General features: G+C 37.0%; 1 pseudogene; it reads right to left on the bottom strand.

Annotated features, from left to right (window-relative positions):
- Nucleotides 1-10,357: 10,357 nt before the first annotated feature.
- LOC138398804 (kinetochore-associated protein DSN1 homolog pseudogene) lies at nucleotides 10,358-11,567 on the bottom strand (annotated as a pseudogene).
- Between the last annotated feature and the right edge of the window lie 9,067 nt (nucleotides 11,568-20,634).

The following is a 20,634-nucleotide window of genomic DNA, read 5'->3' on the forward strand; positions in this document are numbered from 1 at the left end:
GGCGAGAGCTGCGGGACTGGGCCTCCGCGGTGGCAGCGGGGAGGCAACGCCAGACGCTGCCTCGGGCGGAAGTGGCCGCTGAGTTGGGGCTGTCACGTGACCCCGCCACGAAGGGGACCCCGCGCGCCCCGGATGGGGCGGAGCCACGTGACAGCCCCAGCTCAGCGGCCACTTCCGCCCCAGGCAGCCTACGGCAACACGCTGGCGCCGCGAGAAGATTCCACCGCGAAGAGCGAAAAGCGCGTTATTCCCGAGAGCCGGAAGCCGGTTTGACCCACCCTTGGACATCGTGGTTTCTAGAATGATAGAGCAAATAGCTTGGATCGCTGGGTGGCGGTTGTGCCAATCAATCTCTAGGGCACCTGGGCCATGACGGTTACAGAGTTTACTGTGTGGCAGAGTGGCCTCGCAAGGGAGCAATTTCACGAGAAAACAGAATGGCACCATTGGTACATAGTTCCATGAAACTACTAACAGCGTAGCGCGAACATGCAATGTATGGGTAAGGCCCGGGGCTGCGCACTACAGGAAACCACACCTGCGTCAGGTGCTTCTGAATGATGGCTGGGTCAGTGGCTTCCACCCTTTCCTGATTTCCTTGGGGACTGGCACTAGATCCTGCCGGGAGGTTCAGGAACACGGTGGAGGTCTGGCAAATCAGCAGTATGGTTGGGACGTGTAGAGTTCACATCAATTGATAACAAGAACTTCAAAGATTATTACTATGTCTTTAGGGTCACAAAATGTATATAACAACACCATGACCATGGCAAACCAGACATATCAAAATTTCCTACTTGACGTGGAAGGGTTCCCACGGATGCCAGACAGGGACTTTACCCTTTTACCCTTTTCAGTGATTCTTGGATATTGTGAAAGTTGAGGCTATATATATGGTTATAACACTAAGAGTATGGCAAATGCATTCTGTATCTCTCTACAAAGAGGAAAATTGGACTCATTATGCATAAGAATTAGGTAGAGGTCTGCAGACATGCTGTTGGTAACCAACTTCCTGTGAGCTACAGACTGGAAAAGCATAATCTCAGCTGAGAGACTATTTTAAGAAGATAATTTTCTTCAGATATAAGTCTATTCTAAACTGATACGAATGAGAGTTTTACTGCAACTCCAGTTGTTACACAACTTTCTACAACTTTTTTGAGTCGTGCTAGCTAGCTGTGAGCAAGCACTCTGTAACCTAGCCAAGTTTATCATAATGGTACTCTTGGCTATTATGACAAAGATCTTTCAATACGAATCATGTATTTAACTAGACAGATGTGCCTTCCTAGTGTAAACAACAAGGACCAGTGGAGAATTAGAACCATTAACTCATTTCAGTACAACTCAAATTTGTTTCCTGTTTGCTGCATTATGTCATCCATTTTACCTCTGGATGGTGGAGACCTGCTCTGGGGAAAAGGAGATACCTTCTCCTAATAAGGTGAAACAAATATGACGTCCTTTGATAATTCTAAACAAGTTCTTCTAGCTCTTCTGCCAAGCCATTTTCTTAGAATGCCTGTCTGCCCCACAGATATCTACAGTTTTATCAAACAAGCAACATCAACAATACGTCAACACTTCATTCACAAATCAAATCAACATTCTGCTACAAAGATGAATCTGACACAACTCCTCCTCTCAATCTTATACGAAAAGTGCTAGAAAAGTGGAAGTGTTCACTGGCTATAGAATAAAACAGGAAATCATGGACAGCTTTGGATCCCAAGGAATTTGGAATTTCTGTAAGCAGAGATCTTGCTATATGTGGCCCTTTTTTTTTTTTTTTCCTCGAAATAAGTATGCTGCACCAATGCACCGATCATGCATGAAGGTTGCTCAAGTAGAAAAAAGTCTGGCTAGAGAACACGTCTAGAAAGGGAATTTAGCTGTGTCTAAATTCTAAATCCAACTCTAAAAACCAACTGCTTAAGGTGAGTGTGGTCATAGGCAAATTGGCCACATTATCACAAGCCAAGCGTCAATAGCAGGGTGGCTGAACCATAGCGGCGGGCGTACAGGTATGAGGGTATTAATTGGACTGGAGATCTGAGGTTACAGCAATAATTAACACCTATCAAAAACTGTGATTAAAAAGTATAGTAGGAGGTAGAGGCAAGAAGGTCTAGTAGAGAGGAATCTAGGTTTGCCTAGGTCTGTATTAGGCAATACAGACTCTATTAAGGCAAAGAAGTGTCACTCCCCAAGTAGTTCTTGTGCCTCCACCCTTACCCGCTAATACTCAGTGTGATGCCGAAAGACTTGCACAAAAGTGTTTACCTTTGATGAGTTTAAAATCTAAGAGATGCAGCACGGGAGAATTCATTACAGAGCAATACAAGATAGTCTTCAAATGCTAAATCCTGTGTTCTTTGTATAAATACCAGAATAATTTCAAGAGAAATCAATGGGAGTGTGGTTATTAGGGCAGGCCTATGGAAGTAGTAGTAGGAGATATTAAAATGAGTGCGATGCACACTGTCTGGGGAATGGACACTCTTGAAGCTCTGACTCGGGGGGGGGGGGGACATGGGCAATATACATAACCTAAACTTTTGTACCCCCATAATATGCTGAAATTAAAAAAAAGAATAGAAAAAATTCTGGCAGTCCTCTCTTGTTTACCAGCTTTGTAAGGCAGGGAGTAGATATAATCTTTCTGAACCTCTGCTACATGATTTTAAGACATTTAAAGTAATGCTTAGAATTTCTCTCAGGATTATAACAAATATTAATGAGATTATGGGCAGGAAAGTCCAGACAGTGGGTGTGAAGGTTATGATGTACTGATACATGTGAAGTAGAATTTTATTATGGATAGGATTAGGCTATTATTATCATTAGGCTAAATGAGGTAAAAGGTATATCAAAAGAAGTAGAGAGTCACGAATAAGGACACTGAAGAATGAAGAAAAGTCCCCCCCAGCCAAATTGCATATTATGTACAGAATTGCATATCCAACATAACTTCTTCTGTATGAAACTGACATAAAAGTTTTTGTTAGTTGGAAATATGATGTTGAAAAACAGTGATCTTTAATTAAATTTATCACCTGGCGGTAGCTTATTTCAAAAAGGGAAAAACAAGAGGAAGGTTGAGCAAAAGAAGCATGCATTTAAAGAGTTTGATGGAGACCACTTTCACAGATCCCTCATTTCTTTTATAAACTCCATTCTCAGGGATGCAATTAAGTGGAATGATGTTGGCTTCTTTTACCTTTGAAACCAACTTGAGTTTTTGGTTTTGTTTTGTTTTGTTTTTTTTCCTGTCTTGCTTAAAGTGAGGAGAATAGGGAGGAGGTATTCATGGAAACTGGGTTTGGTTTAAATTTGGCTATTATAAACAAAGTACACATGAGCAACTACAATTATTAATTTTGAGTAACTAGATCTCCATGAGCTCAACTGTTTCTAATAGGTCAGGATGTTTTAAAAATCCAGTGTACTAAGAACACCTGTTTGTAAAGAGGACCTAATTTCAGCAGCAGCATACCTATCAAAACAACATCTTAGAGTTCAAAACATGTAACACTTCAGTTTCCTTTTCTGGAAAACTGATGAGAGGATTTAAAAGCTGCTTGACAAAAATTACAAAACATGGGCAATAAAACAATATAATTATACAAAAGAGAGAATAGATATCTAATTGATGTTGTCTTGTTTAATTACTTTTAAATTCAATTAGTTTGCTGTGAACTATGATTTAAAAGAAATGTAATTGTTTTCTATGTGCTTTTGTCTTCATTAAAAATATTAACTGTCTCTACGTTTATGCAACAGAAGTGTTTATATATGGCTGGTATTTGAGATCAAGGCTTTTCTTTTTTAAATATTCTAGCAGACATTATTATACAAAAAATGAGTACCCCCTCCTCTACCATGGGTAGAAAATCCCCCACTGTTCTATTTTTAAAAGTTACAGGAGGTCTGCTACCTCTATATTTTGTCTCCTCTACATTTTATTACTGTCCACCTAGCCTAACCTTGAAAACCCCAGGGATTTCTGAAATCCAAGGGAACCTCTGGGGGTGTGGAAAAATTCAGTATCAAAGAGCCAAAGAATAATTTAAGGGATGGTCCCAAGGAGCTATGTATTATCAATTTAAAAGTGAGCCAAATCTGTACCTGCCTTTGATGATGAACTTTGGGGAGGAAGAGGTGAGAGTACAGATTTTCAAGAGGTATTTGTGTGCTAGCAGTTTGGGCCCCTTTGGCCAGTCATAAATGGTATGAGTGGTGTGCAGGAGGCAATTGGAGAGGTCAGAATGTTTGCAAAACTGTTGTTTTACTGGCTATGGAAGGAAAATTGCCACTCCAAAATCAATGAAAGTGCCAGGTAATGAATAATTATGTTTATTACTCTGATTTGAGGGCTTAAAGATTTTAAAATTTATTCTTTGGGGAAAAATGCAAATAAAATGTGTTTAAATGAATATTTTTCTAATTTTGCATGATATTTATTGAAGCCCTGCCACATGAAAATGTATGAGTTACTTATCTATATATTTAGCTAAGTTTAAACAAAAGTTATCAGTGCTGGTGAGTAATCAATAATTGGGGATGAGATGCATATAACACGGTCTATTTATGTAATAAATACATGATTAGATGGCCATACTCGGTGTCCATAAAGATTTTAAAGTACAATTTAGTGACTTGGAAAATGCTCGCAATCCAAAGTTGAGTAAAAAGACTGGACAAAATATATAGCATTGGTAATTTAAGAGCTTATGTGAAACCTTGCCCTTTAAATATAACATATGGCTAATCCTAGGATCCGTCTGAGAAAAAGGATGTTTGATATGAACAGGACAGTGAACATCAAGTGTGATGCTAGTATCTACGAAGTGCTCAATTACTGTTAGCCATTAACATAGCCAGTACTAGTTCTATTACATAAAATAGAGATCTTTTTTTTTCATTATGTGATACATATTTATTTTTTCTTTTTGTTTTTTCCCTACAAATCGTTTCTAGTTCTGAATTTAACTTGACACCTTGCCAATGTTCTTTTAGTTTTCTTACATGCATATAAAATTTTCTTATTTTTTGGAAAAGCTATATTGTTGGTGCAGTAACAACACATTTCTGAAAAACCCAAGATCAAGAAAGTCATGTCTACAAGCAAATATGGAACTTGACTTTGCAATTTCAATTTTGTATTGCTAGCTGTTCCATTAGGTGTCATATAAATGCTTAAAAAGACCACAGTTTTTAGAAAATTATGCTAAAGTTTGTGATCCTATCCATCTTTGTACAGTTGTCTCTTACTCTTCCAATAGTTTTCTAGGTTTCAAAATAATTACCAAGCTATTAAACTTCTGAAAGAAGTAATATATACCATTTCCATCTAAATAAGTCATCAATAATGTGTATGATTATAAAAAGTGGGAATTTTTAATTAAAATGTCTAATTTTGAGTTAACAAAAATGGTATTTTTAAAGACAGTAATTTTGCTGAATCATTTTTTTCTATTTTATTATTGGAAATATCTTTAATTTTTCAATTAATTTTGGCTTGCGAATATTTATTTGCATTAAGTTGGTAGTAATCTTTCAGTCTTCACCAAAAGATTATTGAAGGTGAATGGCTTCCTCTTTTTAAACATTCTGAAAGAAATATTTAGCCTTCATAACAATTTAGGTTTGTTCTACACTAGGGAATATGTATATGATTTCTTGAAACAAATTAATACTCTAAGAAGATTAACACTTTTATATAAATTCAAAAACTCATGAGGTATGGACTAGGGACAGAGTAAAAGAAAGTCAGAGAAGTAGAAATTCAATATAATTTTCCTAAATCAGCATTGAGCTCCGTGAAATCTGCAACACCCAATGCCTCTCCTTTTTAAAATGGAGTCGATGAAGAAAACACACTTTTAAATGCCTTGGTAAAATTTTCTATAGAACACAAAGAATGAATTTTTGAACAAATATTGTTACCACTTTTCTCTTTGGTCTCTCTTCAAAGTGAAAACAAAATTGTTAGAAAAACTATAGTATTTTTGATACTTGGAAAACTGAAATCCTGAAATAAAACACACATGATATAATCTTAAAGTCTGTGCTCTTCAAAATCAGACAAAAGCCTATTCTCTGTGCCTGCTTCTCAAAGTCTAACCATAATGAGAATGCATATCATAATGAATAAAATTACAACAGAGCTGATAATCATTGACTACCATTAAGCACATATTATATGTTGCACACTTATTTAAACATTTTACATCTATTTTTCCCAGTTCTTTAATTCTTAAAACACTTTGCAGTACTGACTTTCTCCTTTTTTTGCCCTGCCCACTTATTTATTGTAAGCACAATCGTTGAGGAAATACAGTCTAGAAAAGAGAAATTGGTTGAGAGAAAAATAAAGAGAGAAAAATAAGGCAGATACTAAAAAAAGTAGATCTATCAGGAACAGTAAGTTACTATAGGGATCGCAAAAGTGAGAAGGAGAAAACTGTCAATCCCCTAGAAAAGCGGTCCCCAACCTTTTTGGTGCCAGGGACAAGTTTCACAGAAGACAATTTTCCAGGGCCTGGGTTGGGGGTGGGGAAGGCGCGAGGCGGAGCTCCGGCGGTGATGCCGGCGACAGGGAGGGCTGTAAATACAGAGGAGACTGGGCTCGTTGGAGGGCTGCTCGCCTGCTGTGCACGACTTCCCGCCCTCCCCCCGGGGTGGTGGGGTTGTGAGGGGTGGGCCGGCGGGCAGCACAGCTCTGCGGTCTGGTCCCTAAGTCATAGGCCATAGATCAGTACCAGCCTGGGGATTGGGGCCCGCAACCCTAGAGCAGCTTTACTTCCTGGAGGTTTTTCTAGTTATAATTTGAATGTAGTTTACGTGCATCCTTACATTAAAAACCATTTGTCTTAAGTGAGTTAGCCTCTGTGTCTTAGGGTAAAAACCACCAATTAGAACAATTAAATTGATGATTTATGATTTGCATATGATTTATAAAGGTAAAATGATGTTAACCACACATCAACATTGATATAGACATGTTATCTCTGTAGTGTAAATATTATAGATAAAAACGTCTGATTCACTTAAAAATGATCAGCCTTTCTTTTTCTCCTAGGCTACGTATAACTGTAAACTCTAACCATGTAAGAGAATTTGTTTTTAAGTTTTCCAGGTGACATATTCTGAGATTTTTACCAGCAACCAAGTTGTTTTATGATGGCTGACCAAGATTTTCTCCCTTTTTAGTAACAGCAAAGTTGATACAAGTTTTTATTGACCAGATATTTAATATTAATAATTAATGAACAGTCAATAATGCTTTCATCACTTAGAATTTTGAAATAGTTGATTGAGTTATTTTGTTGTACTAATTTTAGCTGTTTCCCGCACTTTCAATATAAATGAAAATAAGTAAAAAAATAAAAAATGTAACTTTTTATATTGTGAAAGACTAATTTTGTTTTATTCAATTTTCTCATTTTTTTCTATGTGCCTTATAGGACTGCTATGAGTTGACAGGAAATTTTTAGGCTACATATGTAGAAAACAGCAGTAACTGAAATCTAGAATATAATGAATTTTTCAGGACACCAGTTCAAGTTATCCAATAATATCTAAGTGCCCACTATGTGCACAATAGAGAGCTAGTTACTGTGTGAAAGATAATATGAATATAGAATATTTTCATCAAGAATTATACCAAGTGATCTGCGTTATATTAATTCTTTGATTTTTATGGAAACATTCTTTGTGATCGGCTATGTGATCTGTTTTATAATTCTTATATATTTTATCTTTTTATATTTATATAATCAATGTAAATGAAGAGGCTTATAATTGTTATGTTAAATATTTCCATATACTTGTCGATTTTTTATCTGCTTTGTGTCTCTATTTCTTATATAAATATGTTAAGATTTTACCAAAATCCGTGATACCTGTAGATGTGTCAATTTCCTTTAACTTAGGTTTATTTTTGTTTTATGTATTTCAAGATTATATTGCTAAATACATATATAGTATTTATTCTTGTATGGTTCTATTCCTGTTAGAATCTTCATTTTATTAGAATGAAATAATTGCCTCAGTGAATGGTTTACCTTAAATTCTACTTTGTCTGTAATTAGTATGCTTTAGCAGCTTTTTATTAGTAGTACTTGAGTGTTATAGTTCTTCAGTTTTAACTTTTCTATATAATTTTGTTTAATTATATCCCTTGAAAGGAGTAAAGAGATAGATTGCTTTCAATCTAATCTTTTATCAAGAGAATTTAATCTTTTTTTAACATTTTGTTATAAATTCTGTGTCTAACATTTCATTTTTTGTTGTTGGTTTACCATTTTTTATAGGTTTTTTTCTCCCTGCTTTCCTATCTTCTCATGTAGTAATAAAGTTAATTTCATCATAATTTCCATAATTACATTATTATTATTATTTCTTTTTCCCCTTTCTTGGTTTGGAAACTGTAACTCTCTTCCTTCTGCAATTATTCTTTAACATACATACTTAACTATAAGTTTTTCTAGCCATATCTAAACACTTTAGTTTGTTTAAAATAGCCCAAATATTTCATCTTTTACTTATTACGTAAAATTTTATTTTTAATATTTTAAATTATATAATAGTAATTTATTACAATTAATTTATTAAATGTATTCACATATTTTACCATTAATTTCTTATTATTTCTTCCACAGCCTTATTTACTTTAGATAAGGGAATATATCACTTAGTAGTTGTTTTATTGAAATTATGAAGTAGTAGATAATGTCTCTTAGCCTTATATAGCTAAACATGTATTTATTGTAACCTCACTCTTAAGTAGTATATTAGCTGGATATACGATTTATATTTAAAATTTTATTTTTTCTAACATGTGAAGGAGCTATTCCATTGTCTTCAAGCATCTTTTATTGCTTCTGAGAAGTCTGCTGTCAGTGCAAAGGTCATACCTTGTCAAGTATCACATTTTTCTTTTTCCTAACTTGAAGGCTTTTCTTTACTTTTGATATACTGAAGTTTCACTAAGACTTGTATGAGTGTGGCTTTATTTTTATTTATTATGGTTGATACTTGGTGGACACTTTTATTCAGACCTTCTGCCTACTCTCAATTCTGGAAAATAACTTATATTTTCAAATATGGCCTCTCAGACATTTACTCGATTATATTCTTTTGGAGCCCTTATATAAATATATTAAATTATCTCAATCTATAGCCCACATTCTAAATCTCTATATATTTTGCTACATTCTATAGAATTTCTCAAAACTATATTCCTATGTATTTACTTATTTATTCTTTGTGTCTGATATAATGGTTATCCCAATTATTATTTTAATAACAATACTTTTCACTTTAAGAATTTCCAATTTTTCATATCTACCCTTTATTATTCATGTATATCTGTTTTAGTCCATAATTTCTTATTTCTTTTATGGGTTTGTTCATGTCTCTATCCCTTCAGACATTCTAACAATACTTATTTTAAAACCACTGTTGATATTTTTCTTTTATTGTAATTTAATCTGCCATTTCATTTCCTACTGCCAAGAGTTGGCTTGGCTCAAGGTTTCTTGGCTGCAAAGTTGTCTGCTTCTTTGTGGCTATGTAAGAGGCAACACTGTAAATCTTGTATCACCCAAAATTAGTAAATCAGGGCTTTTTTCAGCCTCCTTTTCAGGGCTAAGGAGTTCCTTTTATATTTTATCTTCTTTTTTTTAATTATATTCAATTTTATAATGTAGATTATAAACAAATACAAAGAACAATTAAACGTAGTACATAACCCCTTCTTGCTATGAATCCAGGATTTAGGAAGTAACTCAATATTACAACTAAAGCAGACTATACACAACGGGAAATAGAGAATGAGTGGTATTTCCTTCAAATTGGACACCTTGTGAAGTGATGTATGTACCCCAATGATGCTAACAATGCTCAAAACTCTTCTATCTAAAATAGCCTGCAGAGCCACACTAGAAAATTAGTCTCACTCCTTTACATGCAGAACCCAACTTGGCTTCCAAAATGTTTCATTAGACTTGGTTCTAATGCCTTTGGGTTGTTTCAAAACCTGAAAAATATCTTCAAAGGATAAAGATTTCTGACCATGAAGGATATTTAAAAGAATGAGCCACTGGTTTTGAAGGTCATTTCAAAAAAGAAATTTCAAGCATTTTGTAGATTTCTGGAAAAGGCATCTACACAATGTTCTTTTGGATGCATAAATTCCATCACTTTTAGGAAAAAGTCAAAGTACTCTACAGTCAGCAAGTTATCTTCAAAGGCAAAAGGGCAGAAATCTCCACACAGTCAGCATGTGCTAGGGCACTCTTTCTGTTCCTCTCCTCTTTAGCATCTTGTGGCAGAAAAGCTGCATAAGGTCACTGACAAGATCCAGATCCATGTGCGGTAGGCGGGTTCTGCAGGCGAAGCTTGAGCAGTTTTCGAGCTGTCGAAGGATCTAATTGTTGCACACTTCTCTTCCCGAGCTGTAATGACACCTCCTGGAAGCACTGGGTACTTTCATCCATAAAGGCCTGCAGTTGCTTCACAGATCCTTGCAACTCATCCATCACCAACCCCATACAATCAAAAACTTTGTTCTGGTTCTGTAATATTTTCTGGTAGTCAGGCTTTGTATTGAGAACTTCACTTTGGGAAGATCCAAGATATGTCACAGGTTCCACTTTGGCTTCAGTAGAACCTCTGGATAATATCTCTTCGGCCTCCTCCTGGTAGCGCAGCAAGAGCTGATCCCAAGTCTGACGTTCTAAAGAAAACTTTGTTATATATTCCTTCATCTCAGCCACTGATGCTGCCAGAGACAAATCTGATGCTTTTCCATTGGAATCTTCAAAACATTTTTGTAGAGTTCCATCACTTTCCAGTCTGTCTGCAAAATGCTTCAATTCTTCAGAAAGAGAAGATGCTTTGGCTCGAAAACTTTATTGTTATATGCAAGATCAGAAAGGGAATGCTCCAAAGCATGAATTTATAACATCTTAATTGGATATCCAGTAGTTATAAAATGTCATGCATATACCTTCCCTTGGCAGTTTACAGGTTAATTGAGGAGAAAGATTATATTCATGAAATAGTTAGATAATACAAAATAGATTCTAATGAACAACAAAAACATGCACCCATTTACACAGAAATAATCAGGGACACTTTGTGGATGTGGCAGCAGTTGAGATTTTTCTTAAGGAGTGAGTAAGACTTGAGTGGACAAGAAATATATGCATTTTGTTAACTTATTTACAGATCCATTTTATTATGTAGTATATGTACCTTCCATCAGTGGTTTTGAGGGCTACAGTAGCAATGTCTCTTAGTTACCTGGGACTGCTATAACAAAGTACCATAAACTGAGTGTCTTATAAACAACAGTCATTTATTTCTCACAGTTCTGAAGACCGGAAAGTCCAAGATTGAGCCACCAGCAGATATGGTGTCTGGTGAGGGCCCACTTCCTCATTCATAGATGCCTGTGTTCTCTCTGTGTCCTCAAATGTTCTCACATAGCGAAGGAGCTCACTAGGGACTCTTTTATAAGAACAATAATCCCATTCACCTCCCAAAGGCCCCATTTCCAAATAATAACCCCCCAAAGACCTCACCTCCAAATACCATCACATTGGAGATTAAGGCTTCAACATATGGATTTTGGGGGGACAGAAACATTCAATCTATAATAGACAAGGCACTAATTTGTATTGTTCTGAGGACATAATTGTGTTGGAATATTGAGAAAAAATAATTGCATGGGACTTCTCCCTCCTAGGAGTTTCATGTAAAAGTTTGCCCTAGGAGTCATTCAATTTTGGAGAAGCTTATGCAGGAGGTGAAAAAATATGCATGTATCTGTCTATGTTCCCTTAGAAATATTAAGACAGCAAGTTGTATATTATTGCATCTAAAGGAATATTCTTCCAGAAAAGTATTAGCAACAAATAACTGGATCAGTCTTGACTCATTACCCACAGAAATCTAGTATCTAAAGCTAAGTATATCTTACCTTCCCTATGTGCCTGAGTTTTCAGGTTTAAGCTACCTCGTTAACTTTTAGTAGCTTTGGAAAAGTCTGATAATAATTAACTGCATATATCTCTGACGCTCACTATTCAGGGCACTTCTGAGGGGTTCATCGTACATGCCAAGAGCTAGCAAGTGAATAATGGCAAAAGGCAAGATGTTCATAACAAGGGCTCACAGCTTACTTAAGCCTCTGTTTAAGTCTCCGTGGTTCATACCACATCTTAGTCCACCCAGCCATTTTACAGAAATAATGGTGGAGATAATTGGCCCTGTGCCTTGTTAGTTCTGATGTTTAGTTTGACTCAGACTAATAAAATTCCAAACTGAGGGGAAAAAAATGTATCTTCTATTGCATAGAGAAGAGCAACTGCAGGCTTCTGCCACAGGCTTTGGCAAGGTCTATGAATGGATGACTGAATAGCTTCAAAGTAAGTGATGGAAATCGGGAGACAGGAAGATTAACCCACAAGGCATGTCTGTTTTAAGTCAACTTGACTTCTATTTATTGCGGCTCTGACATTGGAATAAACCTGTTAAATATATTTTCAAAATGCAACCAAGTGTAAAACATGATACCTCTCTTTAAAGCTCTTTTAATTGAATGCACCTGCTGCTTCTCTCTATCAATTATGTTAATGCCACACACATGGGCAAACAGGACCCAATTAGAAATTAAGCAATAAAGCTGTTTATAAGAACAAATGTTCTCTGGGTCAAGTCCATGAATTATGTATACATATATGTTTATATATATATGTGCACACATATGTATGAGAGTGTGTGTATAAATATAAATGTAAATATATGTACTATATTTCTTAACCTTTATTATTATTGCCAACATGTGTTACTGAATAAATACTAGTTTTACAGGGATCCCTTCTGTGCAGTGACTTGATTTTCCTAAATAATCAGAGAAATTCTCTAATTATTTAAAATTCTGGGTGATTCTAAGTGCAAGATCAAGATCCTTTAAAATACATGAAAAATAATTGTTTCTTGAAAGGTCACTGAGTCCCCTCATTCCAGACGTGGCTGCCAAAGATCACAAACATTGCTCAGAGACAGAGTTCTCACTGAGCCCACCACAAGCTACCCCCTGACCCTTTCTCCAGAGAGCCGGTGTAGAAGTTGAAGGTCAGGAAGCAAACTGAAGGCTAACTTTATGTCCCCGTACTTGACACTATTATTGTTGAAACTAAAGCAACTGAAAGGTTGGCTATTTACCACTCACTGTACACTGTTGATACAGTGGCGGTGAAAAGAGAGATCTAAGAGATTTTAGGATTTACTTCAGTGTAGGGAACTTTGCTCCTGGAACCTCAACTCTGTGGTGGGATATAGGTTGACTTTAGTTGTGTTCAGTTACACAAAAACTTAATGAGCACTTATAGGCACTGGGACTAGAATGATTAATTAAACTAAATTTCTGTCTTCAATGAGCTTACAGTTAAAAATGTTCTTATCTAATCCTTCCTCTTCATTGTCACTGCTGTGGTCACTGCCATTGTCTCAGATCACTCCTGGACTCAGCAATAGCTACAAACTGGATGCCAAATTTTAGTTTATCATGTATGTCTGAGTGTGTGGGAGAGAGAGAGAGAGAGAGAAGTGAGAGAGAGACAAAGTGTGGAGAATTGAGGAACTCTTACTCATCAGTTGGTAGCATGAGCAAGTTACAGAAGGGACAGTATTATTCTCTCCTCTTCATCCACACTTGATCCTAATTCCTATCTCCTTCTCTCCTGTGCACACACATTTTCAATATGTGTATGCTACAAGTTTCTTTTTTTTTTTTTTTTTTGAGACAGAGTCTCACTCTGTTGCCCAGGCTAGAGTGAGTGCCGTGGCGTCAGCCTAGCTCACAGCAACCTCAAACTCCTGAGCTCAAGGGATCCTCCTGTCTCAGCCTCCCGAGTAGCTGGGACTATAGGCATGCGCCACCATGCCCGGCTAATTTTTTCTATATATATTTTTAGCTGTCCATATAATTTCTTTCTATTTTTAGTAGAGATGGGGTCTCGCTCTTGCTCAGGCTGGTCTCGAACTCCTGAGCTCAAAGGATCCGCCCACCTCGGCCTCCCAGAGTGCTAGGATTACAGGCGTGAGCCACCGCGCCCAGCCTACAAGTTTCTTATGTGTAGTATTGTTTTTCCTTTACACAAATGTAGTGTGCTATCAATCTCATTTCATGTCTTAATCATTTCCACTAAATACTACATCATGACATATCCAAGTATTTATATGGGTACAGTTTGTGTTTCTAACTGATGCATGTTACTGGGCAGCACTATATACACAACGTTTTACTTTACATTTGGATTGCCTCCAGTTCTTCACTAACACATGCATCCACTACTCATACGTACATACATACACAAATGCCCTAACGAAAGTTCTTCTCGCTGTTTACCTGCTATGTGAGAACTTCGGGATACAGAAATTACTCCAGGTACTTTAAAGAGACAGTGATTTAATGCAGGAATTAAGTGTTTGAAAATCATCAAAAGGGCTAGCAGAATGAGGGCAAGTGAAAGCCTCCACTGGATGTCAGGGAATCTAGGAGTCTGAGAAGCTGCAGCTCCTTTCACTACTGAGGTGGGCGATTCCCAGTGTGACGTCCAGAGGCCACGGTGAAATCTCAATCAGACAAACCCAAGCACTTGCTGGCCCTTATAGTAACAGGGGTCCCAGCTGCCTTCCAGATCATGTGCAAATGTCTCTCACTGCTGAATCTAATCCAGCGCTTGGCTGGCAAGGACTTTCTGAAAGTGGATGCAAATTTCCAGCCCTTACAAGACAGGGGTGAGTGTGTAGAAAAGAGCATATCTTTGTTCCACTTTTTGGGTTGATAAGCCCTAATTTTATCTTTAAGACCATCTATTGGATTTTTTTTCCTGTACTCTTTCTAATTTACAAGCAATCTCTCTAATCCTCTGACTCTTCCTCTGTATAGTGTTCTTTTTTTTTTCATGGATGTAATATATTCTCTTTCTTCTCTAAAGACATTGATGTTAATAGTCATTCTTTTGAAATTTTCTTCTCGTCTCAGTGTTGTGTTGATTTCAAACCTGTTTTTTTGTTTATTTTGGTCTCTGTCTTTCACGTTGGAGTCTTTCTCTTATCATTCTTTTCCTTAGAATGAGGCAATGAAATGATGCTTTGAAGGTCTTCAACAGAGGGCGTGAGGCTTGTCCGGGTGCAGTCCTCACTGGAGAGTAACATTCTGAGGATTAGAACATTCTACTGGGGGATTTTCAAATGAAATTATCTACAGGTTTCTTCTCTCGGATTGGCCAGGATTCCAGGATGTCTCTCCACTGGAAGGGGGATGGCCAGATGGTGGGGCTTGGAAGCGGCTATAATCAGACTGAGCCAACGGGACTTAGTGGAGACACTGAGCAGAAGAAAGGAGCTGGAGGTCCATTTGTGGATGTCCACTTAGTCCTCCTTTTTCAGAAAGATGGCTCATATTCTCACTCCTCCCTTTGCTTGTGTCTCATGTCTCCAAATCCAGAGTCAACCTGGGTCAACTTGTGCCCATGGTAAATGTCCAGTCATCTGCTGGAGTAGAGGAAGAGTGGTCACTGGCCTCATAAGTCTGGACCAATAATCTGGAAGTCTAAATACTGTTTAATTTAAGCCTTTCATCTTTCTTCCTGGTTATAGCCCCATCTGATTCCCACCTTCAGCAGTAAGAGCTGCCCCTGATTCCCGAGCACGTCCAAGAATCTGCTGCAATGCCAAATTGTCCTGGTCTTCCCCCACCTGCCTTTTATCTGCAGGCTTAGCTGATTTTTCTCTGTTCTATAAATCAGCTTGTACATGTCCATGTTTCCCAAGTTTCTAATTTCTATTTACTTTTCTGATGTTGTCTCCTCTCTGGTTCTCTTTTTCCTTGTGAATTTTTGTGCTTCCTTTATCTTTTTGATGTCATTTTAGTATAGCTTCAGGAGAGAACAGAGATAAATGTTAAATTCGACTTTGGCCACGTTGGTAGGTAATCAGTAAATATGCCACATGGGAGCCTCTAAATGAGAATACCCTTATATTTTAAAACAATAACCTTGAAATCAGAAGGTGTAAAGACCTAACTGTTGAGGTATCTATCCATCCTTGCATATTCTATTTATAAGTGTTCGTTTGTTATGGTTTTTGATGATTATTGCCCTTCAGTATAATAAAATGTTGATGCTATTTTCAACCTCTGTGAGTAAACTGTATTGAAACTTGCTCCCACATCTGAGAACAGTCATCCTCAAATGTGTACATTGTTTATGAAGAAATAAGTGCTGAGGTGAATTTCTCAGTTATTCAGCTCATGTCATTTAAATATATTAAAAATGGTTACAAACTGGATCAGAAGTCTATTTTTGATTGAGCGTATGCTTTGTCAATGATGAATGTCCTAAAATTTCGTAAATACTGTGGGTTAATTTCAACTGTATATCCAAAGGATTCTTATTGCATCCAAATGTTGTTCACACTTCCGAATGTGAATTTCTATACTTCCTTTCCTTCTGAATTTGCCACTGAATGTGTTATTTTGATTAGTGTTGTCAGGCAGTACCTAAATATTTTCCTCTTTGATTGGTAGCTAACATTCTTCAATATATTCTTTATTACTCATAGGCTGATATGGCCTGTGCACAAAAGTGTAAGGAAATAAGTGTTCTAGATCTCACTCTGTTCTCTATTCTCTAAACTAACATGGGCCTCGACTTTTGTCATTCATATGAGGGGCAGGACTAAATCACTGATTCCTAGTAGGGGATGGATTAGTAAAACTATTATTAAGACAACATGGGCATGAGCATGTCTGTCAATAATGGTTGTGATCATGGAGCCAGACTCAGACATACCTGGTTTCAAATCATAGCCACTCCACCGACTAGTTTTATGACATATTATTTAATTTTCTGAGCATAGTATGTTACCTGTAAAATTGGGATAATAAAAAATTCTCACTCATATGCTTTTATGTCAATATAGTTGTCCCACAGTATCCATGGGGGGTTGGTTCCAGGACCCCCACAGATAATAAAGTCCATAATTTCTCAAGTCCCTTACATAAAATGGCATCATACCTATGTGAATATTAAATACAGTAATGTTTGTAAGGCATTTAACTCATGTTTCAAATGCACTGAGCACCCAGTAAACATTAGCAACAAGTGTAAACAATATTACTATTACAACAAAATAGTCCGTAAGTCTGCACATAATTTAGTCATATAGTAGACATTTATTGAGCACCTACTAATGTCAGATGTTATTCTAAGCACTAATGATACAAAATGCCTCCATCCCCAGAGCTTACTTATATTGTAGTGGGAAATGCCATAAAAATATAACATGACATGACATAACGTAATAGGATAACATAACATAAAATGAAAAAGGGCCCCAAGGAAAAATAAAGTAGAGTAAAGGAATGGAGAATGATTGAGGATGCTGTATGTTCTTGAATATGGGCAGCAGAGAAGACCTCTCTGAAAAGGGGATGGAAAAGGCTGTGCAGATATTGAAGGGAAGAGCTTTCCAGCCAGTGGGACCAGGACATGCAAAGATCCTGTGTCTGAGCAAGCGTGCTATGTTCAAAGAAGAGCAAGGAGGCCATGTGACTACATCCAGGCAGTACGTAATTATAGGAGATAAAGACAGAGATACAGATGGAAGACAGGCAAGGTATGTCCTTATAGAATATGGAAGGGACTTTGGGTTTTACTCCAAGCATGATTAGAAATAAACTTAAAGTATCGTGAGCAGGGAATTAACATGATTTGACTTAGTTGCAAGTAAATATGGGTTTAAATCTTTTATGGAAAAGTTCCTGAACACCTCTGGCTTATTTTCCCACTTGTTCATGGGAGTGTTAAAAGAGATAATAATTGTAAAACACAAACACAGTGCTTGGTACAAAGTACACATTCAATATCCTTAAAATTTGAAATTCTTCTTCTGAAAGTCTAGAACAAGAATAGACACAAGACCAGTTTCAACCAGTGCTTCCTTTCTCACTAGTTAATCCCACCTCCTGACATTATCCTCATTACTGCCACTCCTTTCTCTGAAAGCATGGTTTTTCCTGAAAGGAATTCTGTAATAACTTGTGCATTACTTAAGAGGAATGAGTTACTCTGGCATTTAGTAACAGGAATCATCCATTTAGTTACTGTATGGTGATACTTTGAGCAAATGGAGAACAAGACTTGAATTGCAATCTAAATGGAGTTAAAAGTAAGTGCATCTCAGATGGGATTCTCCGCAGAGAGACCCCCAAGTTGGGCCCAGAGAGCAGCGTTGTCTCTGGTCCTTGGGTTGGAAAGAGGAAGTCAGATGAGGGCAACCTGGTGGGTGGGGGAGTCTGATGAATAAGATGTTGTCTTCAGACAGCTCTGCATTTCAGGCTGGAATTCATTTTCCTCCTCCACACTTGAGAAGTATACGTCACATGGAGCCACCCAGAGAGTAACAGACATACTCATACTGGAGGCCAAGATTTCAGAGCCAAGCTCTTCTCAAGTTCAAGGTTTGACACCCCAGGCTTTCCTGGACTAAGTGTTTCATTTTGGAAATAACGTTTTCCATTTGATCCTTCCTTCTTATTTGGCCTTTCTTGGTTTCATCTTTTATTATAATATTTGTATTGGGCCATTGCCTTTTAGTGACTCAGTAAGTGGATATTCAGGGCTGTGGATTTCCCTTCCATCTAAAGCAATCAATTGTGAAAATCCAGGGGTAGAAGAGAGCCTCTACAAAATATATACTTTCTTGTCAGTGATTCAAAGAATGCCTATCTACCTTGGACACTACATATGAATGTTATATAAAATTTTAAGTGCCAGGAAAAAAAATGTTAAAATATAAATTACCCCTGAAATGTTAGTGAAGTCTGTAGCAAATTCTAATTATCAAAGTCTTCTCTGGGCCTGACCCATATAGGAATTCATCTTACATTTTGCATGACATGATTTAGCATCTTGACAGCAGATGTGGTACCATGTATCAAAGTTTCCCTGTGACTGAAACCCAACATTGACTCCTCAGGTCTCCAAAGCTGGGAAAATCAATCCAAACTCAGTCTCAACTCTTGTCTCCATCTAATGGGAGGGACAGGGATGCTTCTACTCTGGTTCAGGAGAAACTCACAACTTTTGCCCTGGTATCCCAAATCACAACCCTAAACAAATCAATGGTAGTCTGGTAGGTGTAATTATTATTACATAGCAAAGGACTAATATTCTGAACCTCTTAAATGGGAGTGCTAAGTAAAAGTTAAGTTATTTGGATGCAGTTTCTTGTCCCTTTACCAGCAAACCAGCTGCTTCTAATCCTATTTTTGGAGTATTTGGGAAATACATTATAAATAAATAAGGAAATAGTTTCCGGCAGGTAAAATCTCCCTGGACCTTTCTTGCCTCTTACTCTTAACTGAATTATATTTCCACACATTCTTACTTTTCCATATTCTGTTTTCCATTCTAACTATATTCTGTAGCCCATATTTTCCCTACCTCCTCCCTGAACTTGTTTCGTCAATTACTCACTCTTCCTCTACTTTAATTTCTCACTCTTCATCAAGTCTTGTACTCAACTATGATTAAAGGTCTCTCATACTGAAAATGGTTTTTTCCCCTCAATCCTCTTTCCCTGTCAAATTCTCAACCTCCTCATCTTTTTCCCCATCATTTTCACACTACATGGAGAAGCTATGTTACCATTTTACTTTCACTCCTCTGCTCACCTCTCTATATACTTTCTCCCTCTACCACCTTACATAAACTGTTCTTTTAAAATGACCTTCTAATTTCTATGTCCAATGACCTCACTTCATTCCTGATGGTGCATTATCTCTCCTCTGAATTTTAAAATGTTGACTACTTTCTCCTCAAAAGTCACACCAGTCTTGGTTCCCCTTGCCACTCCTTTCAAAGCTCACATATTTCTGCATGTGTGTTTCATATTAGGTGATATGCTAGGCTTAAGGAATAAAAAATAACTAAAATACCATCTCAACCTGGATGGAGTTCACAGTCTAATAGGGTAAACAAACCTGCACACAAGCACAATCCACAAGTCCTTCCCATACTAATTTTTCTGGTAATAAGGCAGACTAGACTTTCAGAAACTTTGTCCTGACAAAAAACACTTAAATCATTCCAAAACTATTTTTTTAAAACATCTCTTTAAATGCCCTGCTTAGCTGGCAGGAAAGCAAGGGAAATCTTCAAAGGCCAAAATAAGGTGAAAATGTGAATCAAAAGAGGTAAACAAACTCTGGAACTAGTACCTTCTTTGAGAGCTTCCAGATCCTGAACTGTCATGGCAGATAGAAACATAGGCAGGAGGAAAAACATGGCACCCAATCAAAATGGGTTGTCTTAGAAGGGACAGCCCTTCTTCCCCTTTTGTCTTGCCACCACAACTCATTCTCTGACACTACAGAAAACTTCTAAAAAATAAAATCCTCATCAATACCTCCTTTTTAAAAGAGGGAAACCCAGAGTCAGAAAGCCCAAGCAGAATAGTTGGAATGAAAGAATTATATACCCAATGAAACTATCTTTTAAAAATGATGAAAGTAAAGGTATTTTAAAAATTTTATACTAAAAAAAA

This window comes from Eulemur rufifrons, chromosome 18 (genome assembly GCF_041146395.1).
Source record: "Eulemur rufifrons isolate Redbay chromosome 18, OSU_ERuf_1, whole genome shotgun sequence".
Classification (NCBI taxonomy): domain Eukaryota; kingdom Metazoa; phylum Chordata; class Mammalia; order Primates; family Lemuridae; genus Eulemur; species Eulemur rufifrons.